Source organism: Portunus trituberculatus, chromosome 19, assembly GCF_017591435.1.
Source record: "Portunus trituberculatus isolate SZX2019 chromosome 19, ASM1759143v1, whole genome shotgun sequence".
Taxonomy (NCBI): domain Eukaryota; kingdom Metazoa; phylum Arthropoda; class Malacostraca; order Decapoda; family Portunidae; genus Portunus; species Portunus trituberculatus.
Window position 1 is genome coordinate 17,735,053 of NC_059273.1, and position 12,500 is coordinate 17,747,552.

General features: G+C 39.9%; 1 protein-coding gene across 1 annotated transcript in view; it reads left to right on the top strand.

Moving 5' to 3' along the window:
- LOC123506097 (potassium/sodium hyperpolarization-activated cyclic nucleotide-gated channel 3-like) overlaps positions 1–12,500 on the top strand; it is a 927,743-nt gene that overhangs the window by 619,300 nt on the left and 295,943 nt on the right. The window lies entirely within an intron of this gene.

Genomic DNA, 12,500 nt, shown 5'->3' on the forward strand with positions numbered 1-12,500 from the left:
TAATTAACGGCGAACTGTCTTTGTGTGTGGCTCAGATCTTTTGACAGGGAGAGTTCGAGGCCGTGCTGCGTGTGTGAGTGTGTGTGTGTGTGGGGAGGGGGGTGTGTGTGTGTGTGTGTGTGTGTGTGTGTGTGTGTGTGTGTTTATTTCTCTTTTATATGCGTTTTGTATTTATGTATCCGGAAGTTTACTATGATTTCTGTTTGCGTTTTGTGCTGTTTTTTTTTTTTCATTCTGTCTTTGTTTGGTTTGTTATGTTTTATTCATGTCATATGTAGCTTACTTATTATCTTTTTATATATATGTAAATTTTGTTACCGTATCCCATTCTCTGTTTCTTTCAGTCTCATCTTTCGCTGTTTCTTTTGTCCCCATGTAACATTCAGTATGTCTGTCTTATGTTCACCTTACGTATGTCATTCTCTGTTTCTATGTCTATTTGTATATTATTCTATCCCATTCTCTGTTTGTTCGTGTATTTTTCTTCCTCTCTCTCTCTCCTTACACGTGTTGTCCTTGTGTTTCCCTGCGTGTCAACGAAAGATGGAGTAGAAAAGAAGCAAATGAAAGAGAGGAAAGAGAGAAAAGACAGCACGGCATCTTCGTCTCTGCCTGTCTATGTGTTTTCCCGTCTGTACACGTGGCTCACCTGCATGTCAGGAAGACGAAGTTAAAAAGAATAAGGAGGGAAGGAATGAAGGCAAGGAGGGAAGGGCGCGTTGGGTGGATAGCGTGCGAGCCTGCAGACACAAGACGAAAAATTAGATACCATGACTTTTATTTTTACTCCCTTGGCCGCACAAATCCGCAATTAAGACAACCGATGATGCCGCGACCTTCCTCCTGCCTGGGCTGAAGGTGCGCCGTAGACAAGTGTACCCTTTGCCTCAGGACTTACAGCTTGTCAGGGATGGTCTGATTGTAAGGGAAGGTCAGTTTATCAGGGAAGATTAAGATACCGGTCCTCTCTTGGAAGGGTATACAAAGGTTACGTTAAGGACACCAGACAAAAGGGAGAATGCAAAAGGTTAGTTGACCTACACAAGACAGATCCTTTGACCTACACACGAGAAATCCTTCAACTTTTTAATGCAACACGAGATGGATCATTCGGCCTACACGATCCGACTTCTCAGGTTGGATTTTATTATATCTCTCAAACCGTGTACCTTCTGGTGTGAATAAAGGTTGCGTCATCATCAGCATGCGCACCAGGTTAAGGTCACGTTTAAGCCAAGTCCTTGAGGCCCATGTTCTGAAACACTTCCGTGCCTCACCTTCACTGTTTTCAAAGGGTTTTAGGTAAAGTGACATGGGATTTTAAGGATGTTTCTCTAATTCTAGTTAACCTGTTAACAAGTTTTCTGCACTGCCAACAGGGAGAATACTCTTTAGAACTCAGCTAATCATCTCTGTAGTGTTTGAAAATGGGCGCGGTGAGAGAGGGAAATGTTTCTGAATTAGGCTCTTTTACGACCTACAGATTTACTCCTCGCCAGACACAAGAGGCACAGTTATCCGTTTCGTGGCTTCTTAATGTAGGTCTTGAGTAGCAAATGTATGAGTTCTTTAGTTTTGGCCAATTTTCTGAAGTAGACATTGTGCTTTGTTGCTTATTATGCTACTTCGTTATTTAGAATCGTCCAAATGTTGGGTTGAGTGTTTATTTAGCGAGTTTATATGCTTGTTTATTTGTTTATTTATTTGTGTATTCCGTGCATTGCCTGCGCCACACCAGTGAATAAATCAAGGCGGTGCGTGTTGGGTGTGTTTTGAAGCTGCTGCCTCCGACCTTTCCTTGACCTGAAGCCGTGCACCACCACCACTACCACCACCACCACCACCACCACCACCACCACCTCTCGTATCCTCGCGACAACACTCTTAATAGGAAAATAACACCAATTAGATATTTTTTCGCACGTGAAGATGAGGAATATGAGGATACAGAGATGACATTCCTTCGCTCCTTCCTTCCTCAGTTCCTTCCTTCCTCCGTTCCTTCCTTCCTCCGTTCCTTCCTTCGTTTCTTCCTTCCTTCCTTTCTTTCTTAATTATTTCCTTCATTCCTTCCCAAGTTGTTTTGTCCCCGTTTTCTATCTTTATTTTCTTCTCTTCCTCATCAATCCATCATTCTATTTTCTACTTACAATCTCGTCTCTTCCTTCCTTACTTCTTACCTTCCTTATCTTCTCCCCTCCTTTCATCCTTCCTTCCTTCCCGCTCTCCTTCCCTCATTCCCTCCTTTAATCCTTTCTTCCATCCTCCTATCCTCATCCTTCTATTCTACCTTTCTTTCCTTCTTCTCAATCCCACCACTCCTTCTCCTTACTCATTCACTCTTACTTTCTATAGAGCTAATTTTTTTCTGTCCATTCCTCCTGCCATCTTACTTTCTTCTCTACTTTCTTTACAATCTTTACTCTTTGGTTCCTTATCTACTTACCTTCCCATCGACTTTCTTCCTTCCTACCTTTCCTCTCTTCCTCTTTGCCGCCCTTCCCCGACCATGTGACGAGGAAAGAGGGTGTGTCTCCATTTCCTCACACAGGCCAGAGTGAAGCTTGGCGTGACGTGGCAAGCTGTCTATCTGCTCATGTGCATTCCTCGCCCTACCTTGTGACCTCCATAGCAGAGAGAGAGAGAGAGAGAGAGAGAGAGAGAGAGAGGGGAAAGGGGAAGGGCGAAGGACGAGAAGAATTTGTCTATTTGTATATAAAAAGGAGTTTGTTTTTTTATTTAATGGTATATCAATAATTTACGCGTCTCCAATGATGTGTGGGAAGAAAGAGATAAAAAATTGAAGAAAGGAATGTGTGTGTAGAGAGAGAGAGAGAGAGAGAGAGAGAGAGAGAGAGAGAGAGAGAGAGAGAGAGAGAGAGAGAGAGAGAGAGAGAGAGAGAGAGAGAGAGAGAGAGAGAGAGAGAGAGAGAGAGAGAGAGAGATGTAGACAGACAGACACAGTATTCTTTTCAGTTATCTTATTGACCACGTGAAAAAAGGAAAACAACAATGAGACGCACACACACACACACACACACACACACACACACACACACACACACACACACACACACACACACACACACACACACACACACACACACACACACACACACACACACACACACACACACACACACACACACACACAAAGGAAAAAAATCAATTACTTTGCCAATCAAGCCACGAGTGACGGGTTACCTAATCACTACTGAATCAATACAGGTGAGACACAACACCCTTGGCACACCTGACCGTAAGAACGACGCGGATTATCGACTTGCGTTGAAGGTGTGACGCTTCCTGACGTCACTCCCTGCCATGAGGTGACGTCAGAATGCCTCATGGGTACTTCATAGGCCAAGGACGATGCAGTAACACGTCACATGCGAGCTGGGAAGAAGATAGGAGGTGTACGATGAATAGGTAGATGTATAGGCAGATTAAACAGACAGGCTGATAAATAGGCAGGAACACGCATGTAGATAAAGAGAGACAGGTAGATTAGAGACATACACACAAGGAGGAAGATAAATACAGACTAATTGATCACACGCATACTGACAGATAGATAGATAGATAGATAATCATTATGCAGATATATGCAAACCTTCAGGTAGATAGATATGTAAAGACAGATTGGAATAACAGACAGACAGTTAGACAGATGGACATGAAGAGTTCTCAAAGATGGTAATGGTGGAAGGAAGTAACCAAAAGAGGAAAAGGAGAAAGAGGGGAAGGAGGAGGAAGGAAGAGGCGGAGGAAGAGGAAGAGAATAGGAAGGTCCATATATGGAGTGGAGGAAGATGATGTGTGTTGATATCATAGTTCTGAAAATGACCCTTAGTAAATTTCTGGTATTTGATTTAGTGTGTGTGTGTGTGTGTGTGTGTGTGTGTGTGTGTGTGTGTGTGTGTGTGTGTGTGTGTGTGTGTGTGTCTGTCTGTCTGTCTGTCTGTCTGTGGGTATCTGACGATGTGTGTGACGATGGTGATTCACTAACCACAACAATAATGCTAATAATGATGATGGTAATAATAATAAAAATAATGATAATAGTAATAATAATAATAATAATTATTATTATTATTATTATTATTATCATGATTATTATTATTAATATTATTATTATTATTATTATCAGTTATTATTATTATATGAGTAATAACAGTAATGATGATAATGATGATAAGAAGAAAAAGAAGGAAAAGGAGAAGGGGGAGAAAAAAGAGGAAAAAAAAAGAAAAAGGAGAAGGAGGAGGAGAAGAAGAAGAAAGAGACGGAAAAGGAAAAAGAGAAGAAACAAAATAATAATAATAAGAAGAAGAAAAGAACAAGAATAATAACAAGAACAATAAACTAAACAACAACAACAACAGTAACAATGATAACACCAATAAAAATCAGGAAAATTATACTAAAGAAATAAATGACCAACCAACTACAAGGAGATGAAGAAGAAGACGAAGAAGAAGAAGGAGAAGGATAATCACGAGAACAACAAAATAAACAGCAACAACAGTAACAATGACAACAGCAATAACAATCACGGAAATTATACTAAAGAAATAACTAACTAACTAACCACAAGAAGAAGAAGAAGAAGAAGAAGAAGAAGAAGAAGATGATGATGATGATGATGATGATGAAGGAGAAAGAGAATGATAATAACAAGAGCAACAAACAAAACAGCAACAACAATAACAATAAAAAAACAGGGAAATTAAGGTAAATAACTGCCCAACAAACCACAAGAAGAAGAAGAAGAAGAAGAAGAAGAAGAAGAAGAAGAAGAGAAAAAGAAAGAGAATGATAGTAACAAGAACAACAAACAAAACAGCAACAACAATAACAATGATAACACCAATAAAAAACAGGGAAATTAGGGTAGATAACTGTCCAACTAACCACGAGTATCACCCAACAGTAGGCACAACACAACACAGGCTGCGGGTGGTGAACACTAAACACAAGTTGTACAGAAGCTGTTGACCGACGGTGTTTGCTAAATCAACATCGTAAAAGTGTAATTTCGTGTAGAGAGGGACGAGACCAAGGCTTGAAGGGGGGACGTGTGTGCTTGGTAAATATTTGAACACCAAAACAAACTATACCTTTAACCTGAGAGCCGCTAAGAGTGTGCTTCGTGTTCTCAACGGAATAACTAATATGCGTCTGAGGTGTAAACAGAGAGAAGGGGAGAGAGCACTTGTCTAGTCTTGAGTTATTAGGGTTTGTGGAATCTCATCTGCTCTGAATGTAAGGACGAGGTGATTTCTTCTGCTTCTTCCTCTTTAACTTTTTTTTTTCGTCGTTGTTATTGTTCTTCCATTATATCTTGTTATTTTTTTGCTTCTTTTTCTTTTAGCTGTTGGGAGTACATATTATGTTGACTATTAATGTACTAACTATGAACAACAGGTGCCTCGAATAGACATACGAATTTTCATCTTGTTGTACGCGTATCTTTGCTTTGAGGATGAAAAACAAAGAATTAATTTTCCTTCTTGAATAAGATATGTCGTTACTAACAGAACACTTAGCCAGCATCTTACTTCAGTCAATGCATTGTATCCACTTACATTTTTACTCTGTGGATAACAAAAAATGAGCATTTTATTTTACTTTCTGAACTGCTAATATGGATTGCCTTACCAAATCGACCATTTTCCTAGTAAGCTACTTGAAATGGCACTCTATCCAATTAAATCTTTGCTTAACGATAAAGAATACACCTAATCAAGGTTTTTCCTTTTTCTGAGCTGCATAGAGTGACAAATATGGGTTCAGTGCAAACAATATTTCCATCTTGCTACAGTTATTAAATTGCTGAGTGAAATTCCTTATATTAGGAAGGGGAAGGTTATATTAGAAGTGCCAGGCTTTCATTTACATGCATATTTCAGGAGCAGTGGCAGTGAGACGAGAGGATGAAATATATCATGCAATCCCTTTCTCTCCAATGTTTCCTTCTTCCTTCAGTATTACAAGTGCTGATTAGCGTAGTTTGTCTTTCTTTATAACCGTGACACTAATTAATGACCACCTGTCTTCCTGCTTTTTTTTCCGCTCATTCTACCAAAGTTTTCTCCTTACGGGTTTTCTGTGACGTCATGGATCTGTGAAGGACGCTAATTATGCGGGTTGACGGGACCTCGAATGAAGGCGAGTGTGTTTCATCTCCGTCACGAGGCTCAAGGGCACAAGACGGAGGAGAAGGCGAAGAAGGAATAGGAGGAAGAAGTGGAGGAGGAGGAGTGATGAATAGGATGTGAACAGTTTTGTGTTTACCTCAATCAGTATTTCGATTATGAATGTGTGTGTGTTTGTGTGTGTGTGTGTGTGTGTGTGTGTGTGTGTGTGTGTGTGTGTGTGTGTGTGTGTGTGTGTGTGTGTGTGTGTGTGTGTGTTGGCAGGGGCAAGGTTAACTTTCCAGCTACTACCGGTTTGGGGTTGAATCATCCATGTGTGAGTACCTTGACATTTCAAAGTCTGACGCAAAGGGACGCGTCGCCACAAAGAGATCACTGACAGGTCTGGGAGGGCACAGTCACGGGCACACACGCACACACTCCCGCCGTGTCGTTGAGGATAGAGTATTGGTGAAGAGAAGGGGGGAGTAGGGCGTAAAGTGTAGGATTTGAATTCAGGTAGATTACAGTTTTGTGTGTTGTGAGGGAGAATGATGTTAGGCATGAGTTAATATCTAAAAACAGGATTAAGTTGGTGGTTATATTTGCAACAGTGATCGGCTCCATGTCATTAATCTGGATCTGGAGCTGATCTGGATTCTTTCAGAGTTCATAGAATTCACGATCTTGACCATCACTGATTAAAACAATAACAACAGGAACATGTCGCTGCCAGGCTGATAGAAGCGGCAGACTGCTGTTGTTCGCCACTGTGCTCTAATGAAAGGTCAGCGAAGACTACAACTTACTGTGAATTTCCTGAAGAAATTTGGCCGAGGAGGTCTTCAGTGAGTCCGAGCCACATACCTAACTAGGCAGCACGAGACTGCATTCCGCCCCTGCCTATGAACGTTGCATAATGAATTTTTACACAAAGATCTGTTCACTCGCAGCACGCTGACAGTACTCGCTGTGGTGACGTACTGAATGTAGAAATAAGAAAATATTGGGAGGTAAGGTGATGCTAGCCTGGCAAGATTCATTACACCAGTGCCACCACTACTGAGGCACTTCCAAAGATGTACTATTTTTTACTAAACAACAATTACATTCCTTTACCTCATCACGTACTAATTGATAGAAGCAGTAATGGCCATGCAATTATATTCCGAATCCAGTAAACCAAGTCTTAGTGTCGCTTGCAATATTTCCCTTCATTCCTGCATCTATCACCGCCACTTTTCACATTGTATGCCCACATTCTTTAACTTTTTTTTCAGTGCATTCCTCAAAATAAGTCACCAATAAAAGCTACTCAGCCGCTAATATGGCCGCAGCAGCTACAGCCAGTGTTGTCTGCTGTAATCTACATCTAAACAGGGTAAACACAGATCAAGATGTAAATAGAACACGGCCATATCGGTGGTATAAAGCGAATCACGGTAAATAAAAGACGCCTTACCTGATGCCAGTGATAAGCAAGAGGAATCAGGAGCAGGAGTAGGAAAAAGGAACAGAAACAGGAAGAGGATCATTCCGCTATCCAAAAATACACACACACACACACACACACACACACACACACACACACACACACACACACACACACACACACACACACACACACACACACACACACACACACACACACACACACACACACACACACACACACACACACACACAAGCACACACATATGGAAACCAAAAAAGCCAGACTATTTCTTATAATTGACCGCAATGAACAAACATAAATACACAAATGAATTAATAAATAACACATCTTAGAAATACATGCACGTATACGTCGTTTTCATTCGCTTTTCTCTAGTACATACATGATGGCGTGCGTGGTGTCATTAGTTAACTGCTTTGGGTGTGGCATTTGAGAACCGTTGTTTTACGTAGATGTCATCCCTACCCTCGTACCGTAGCCACGAACTTAACCGTGGTGGACCATAGCGCACATGGTCCCACTGCAGACACACACATATAAATAGCAGAATCCCACACCCTGAGTAATACCGATTTAGAGCAAGTGTTTCCGGGTTATCCTTCTCCTAACCCTTCCTCGTCCGCTTCCCTTCTCCGCCCTCACTCGTTCGGTGCTCGTCACGGCCCTTCACTTCCCTTTCTTTCCCTTCCCTCGCCCCTCCTCTTAATTTCTCTCTTCCCGTCATCCCCAAATCAAGAGGAATATTAATGTTCCAAGCGACGCCCTCCGCTTTTCCTCCCCATCCCTCAGAATCGCTCCGAAAATACTCTTTCATCTTCTTCTTTTTCTCAATTTCAACTCCTGCTTTCCCTTCCTTCCTCATCTTTTATATTGAGTATGTGCTGTTGTCCATCTATGTTTTTTTTTTCTTTTCCTCTGTTTTTTCCTTATATCGGTCCTTTTATCTCTTCTTCGTATATTTTGTAATTTTTTCTCTTTCCTGTCTCTCTTCTTTTTATTTTAAATACACCTTTTCATCGCTTCTGGTTGTCTTTTTCCTGTCTCTCTCTTTCCTGTAACACATTCTTACTCTGTTTCTTCTGTCTGTCTTTCTCTTTTCGCTATTTTTTATTATAGCTTGTTTGTTTGTCCTGTATTTTCATATCAGTTTTCTTCATGATTCTTTATCGTTATTTTGTTACAATATTGCTAAAATACACAGAGTTTTAAAGTTACATATACACAATTGTGAATCATAACATAATCTACCCCTTGCCTCTGTCTGTACCTCCATCACCTGCTTTGCATCTCTTCATTCCAGCACACACCATGCTGAATAATTCATCTGCCAGTAACCTTTTGACAGCTAAGGCTTGCCCTCGTGCATAATAAAATGAGCTGTTGCAAGTTAAGAGTGCAATACATAGAGTTCATAGACAAATGAGTGAAAAGTCAAATGAAAACCTTTTTTCTTGTATATACATCCAGAAAAGACAAGTAGGAGCCTTGGTTAATAGCGGTCATAATCTAGAGTATCACACCTCCAGAAGTAAATTAGCTTTTCTTTGGGATCAATACTTGTTTCTTTCGTTTCTGGGAGCTGCATTCCATCTTATTTTCTCTACACTGGTCGTCTCAATACGTAACAAAGATTGTAGAGAAACAGGACCTCTGAAAAATTTAATTGAGTTTCTTCTTGCTGATCATATGCTTGTACATTTTTAAGAACAATATTTTGAACAGACTTCCCTTTTTCTTCAATCCGTTATTTTTCTCTCTGCCAGTTTTGTTATTATCTGATCAAGTTGCTTCACTGACGAGCCACCAAGCAGGCATCACCTATTATTTTTTCTTTTATACCATGTGGACTTTTTACGGGAATTTGTTGGCTAAAGGGGATATTTTTGGGGTACATCCTATCTCAAAGCCCACCCGATAGGAAACCATTGGCCCGAGTGAGGAAGCCCAACCTACACTCGGACCGTGGACAGGATTCGAACACCGTGCGCTTGGAGACCCTCGGACCCCAAAGCACGCATGGTTCCACTGTACCACGGCGGCCCCTCGTTAGGTTTTGGAGAGTCTAATGAAGAGAGCTCCGTGATTATTGTGCGGCAGTTTCAGCAGATTTTAATGAGTTCACGTTATTATCGCAAAATGCATCAGTTAATTTAGTCATTAATCTTATTTTGTGCCTAAGTGGAAATGACTTTTAAGTTTATTGTGTTGTCTTTTTTTTTATGTTGAACGTTTGATGGGAATTGTTGTGTGTTTGTGTTGATGTTGGACATGTTTTGAGTTCTGTAATTCTGTTTTATGTGTGTGCGTTGGTTTGTTCCCTGTTGTCAGTGTACGTAATATTAGCGTGTCAGTCTTCTGCATTTCTGTTATGCTTATGTATTTCGTTTAAGTTTTGTAAGTGTAACAAAATAGCACCCTTTCCTCTTCCCCCGGATTTTCTGTGTCATTTGCTGACCTCCTTGCAGCATAAAACTCATGACACATGGCTCTTGGTTTCATTCATCAATAATTAATTAATCTCTCTTGCATGGTGTCTTGTTTCCGTTTTTCATTCTTCATATCCTGTAATTTCCCCGTGCATGTTCTTTTTTAATCTTGCTCATATCGTTTATAGACAATTCCGTACTGCTTTTATCTTGCCATCAGTCATTTAACATCATTCTTCACTGTTTTTTCTTTTCATCTTTTCATATCTACATTTTTTTTTTATTTCTGATGCGTCATTCGCTTTTAATTGCCTACATGTGCACTTAAATCCCTTCGCGTACTAATATTTATCTACCTCTCCCTTATTTTGCATTTTCCTATAAAGAGGCTTGTTATCGCGTCAGTGTCATTTTTCACACCACTGTTGAAAGCATGAAGATATAAGTACAAACAGCAGACTTGATAGACCAACATATGAGAATTATTACCTGAAATAGTCTTGCTTATGTGCACCAATCATCGGTACAAAAGACACATTTACATAGAGCTTCAAAGTTATCTATTGACTCACTAACACCTCCCAGGTTATTAAGTGTATTACAATAATTTACTCGTATAATTATCATTTTTCTTCCCTTTTTTTTATTTAAGTTATAAAAACTGGCAAAAGAAACAATAAAATAAAAAGATCCACTGTGATGCCAATTCCCGAACATAGTCGAGAGAGTTAACCAAATGAATGGGATAAGCGTCTTAAACTCCCTCTCTTTACTGCTTTTCAAGATTTTACACACAGCATTTCTCAGGTTCAACATAAAAGATGACCTCCATCCATCTATTATAATGAATAGAAATCTCAAACCTCGTAAACCTTCACATACACTTATTTGTCCATTTTCTAATATTTTGTAACATCCATCTATCATAAAAATTGTACACATTCACATACACTCATTCTGCATTTTCTAGTATTTTGTAACTGCTCCTCCTGCCTGCACCTTTTTCATACAGTACACGTTGCGTTTCTGAATTTTCACCTGTATCCCTCCGGTGGCCACGTGCACCTGTCTACCCTCACTGCCCGTAATTGCGCCTTATCCTTCATGTACAGGTGTTGTCACGTCGCCCTATTTGTTTTATGGATACATATTGTGACAGGTATTGAGTCCCACGCCATTAACTTTGCATACCTGAACCATAAATATAACGGCCTTGAATTTTATAGCGTTCACTTTGGCCTATTTATAACTGACTTATTTCTATTCTCTCTCTCTCTCTCTCTCTCTCTCTCTCTCTCTCTCTCTCTCTCTCTCTCTCTCTCTGCCTCCATCCCCCCCCCGTTCCTCTTTTTCCCTTCACCTGCTATACTATTTTGCATATTTACGGTCCATTTAATTCCCTTTTACCCCGTTTTACCTTCCAGTGACGACCATTTATTGCTTGCACTTCGCTCCACCTTTCCTCCTTCCCCTCCCTCTATTCTCTCCCTTCCTCTCTCTTTTCTCAATTTCTTCGCCATCAGCAGTTCTGTAATTTTGTTTCCCTCCCTCTCATTTTTTTTTTTCAGTGTCCTCTCCTTCGTGTGTGTGTGTGTGTGTGTGTGTGTGTGTGTGTGTGTGTGTGTGTGTGGTAAGTGCTACTCTGAAGTGTAAGTAATGCAATTTGAAATACTTAATATCTGATACTGAAGATGAGAATATGTGATCTACCTAAATTCATTGCATAATATTTCTCGTGTGATATTTCTTGTTTAATAATCAAAGAAGGTTTCTGCATTTTCGTTTTTTTTTTCGTTTTTTTTTTTTTTTTTTGCTGTTATTTCACCAGTTTGCTTGTTCGGTTTTATTTGTATTTTCTTCCTATATTTTTCTTATTCTTTCTCTCTCTCTCTCTCTCTCTCTCTCTCTCTCTCTCTCTCTCTCTCTCTCTCTCTCTCTCTCTCTCTCTCTCTCTCTCTCTCTCTCTCTCTCTCTCTCTCTCTCTCTCTCTCTCTCTCTCTCTCTCTCTCTCTCTCTCTCTCTCTCTCTCTCTCTCTCTCTCTCTCTCTCTCTCTCTCTCTCTCAACATATTCATAGCTCTGCCAGATTTCAGTCTTGCATACCAGTGAAATCTCTACGGTTTTCAATTATCATATTTCACTAACTTACACAGAACACTCAAACCAAATATTCAATAACTTTTCTTTTTATAATGTGCACTAAGTATTACCATTAAAGCCTTGACAGTAGCAAACAAAGCTCTCATTGATCTTTGCATACAATATTTAGTTAAACCTATAAAAAAGAAGGTAGCATTGAAATATCCGTGATAATTTAGTGTTGGCGTCACTACAGTTTAGTTAGAACTTCACCTGTATTATATTTAGATTTTGTCCTTAAATAATGCAAAGGCTCTTGATTATTTTAGTGATAAATGTATGTTCTGTTTATCATGTTCTCTTACTCTTAGGTTCATATTTACGTGAGTTTTCCTCAAAAGCT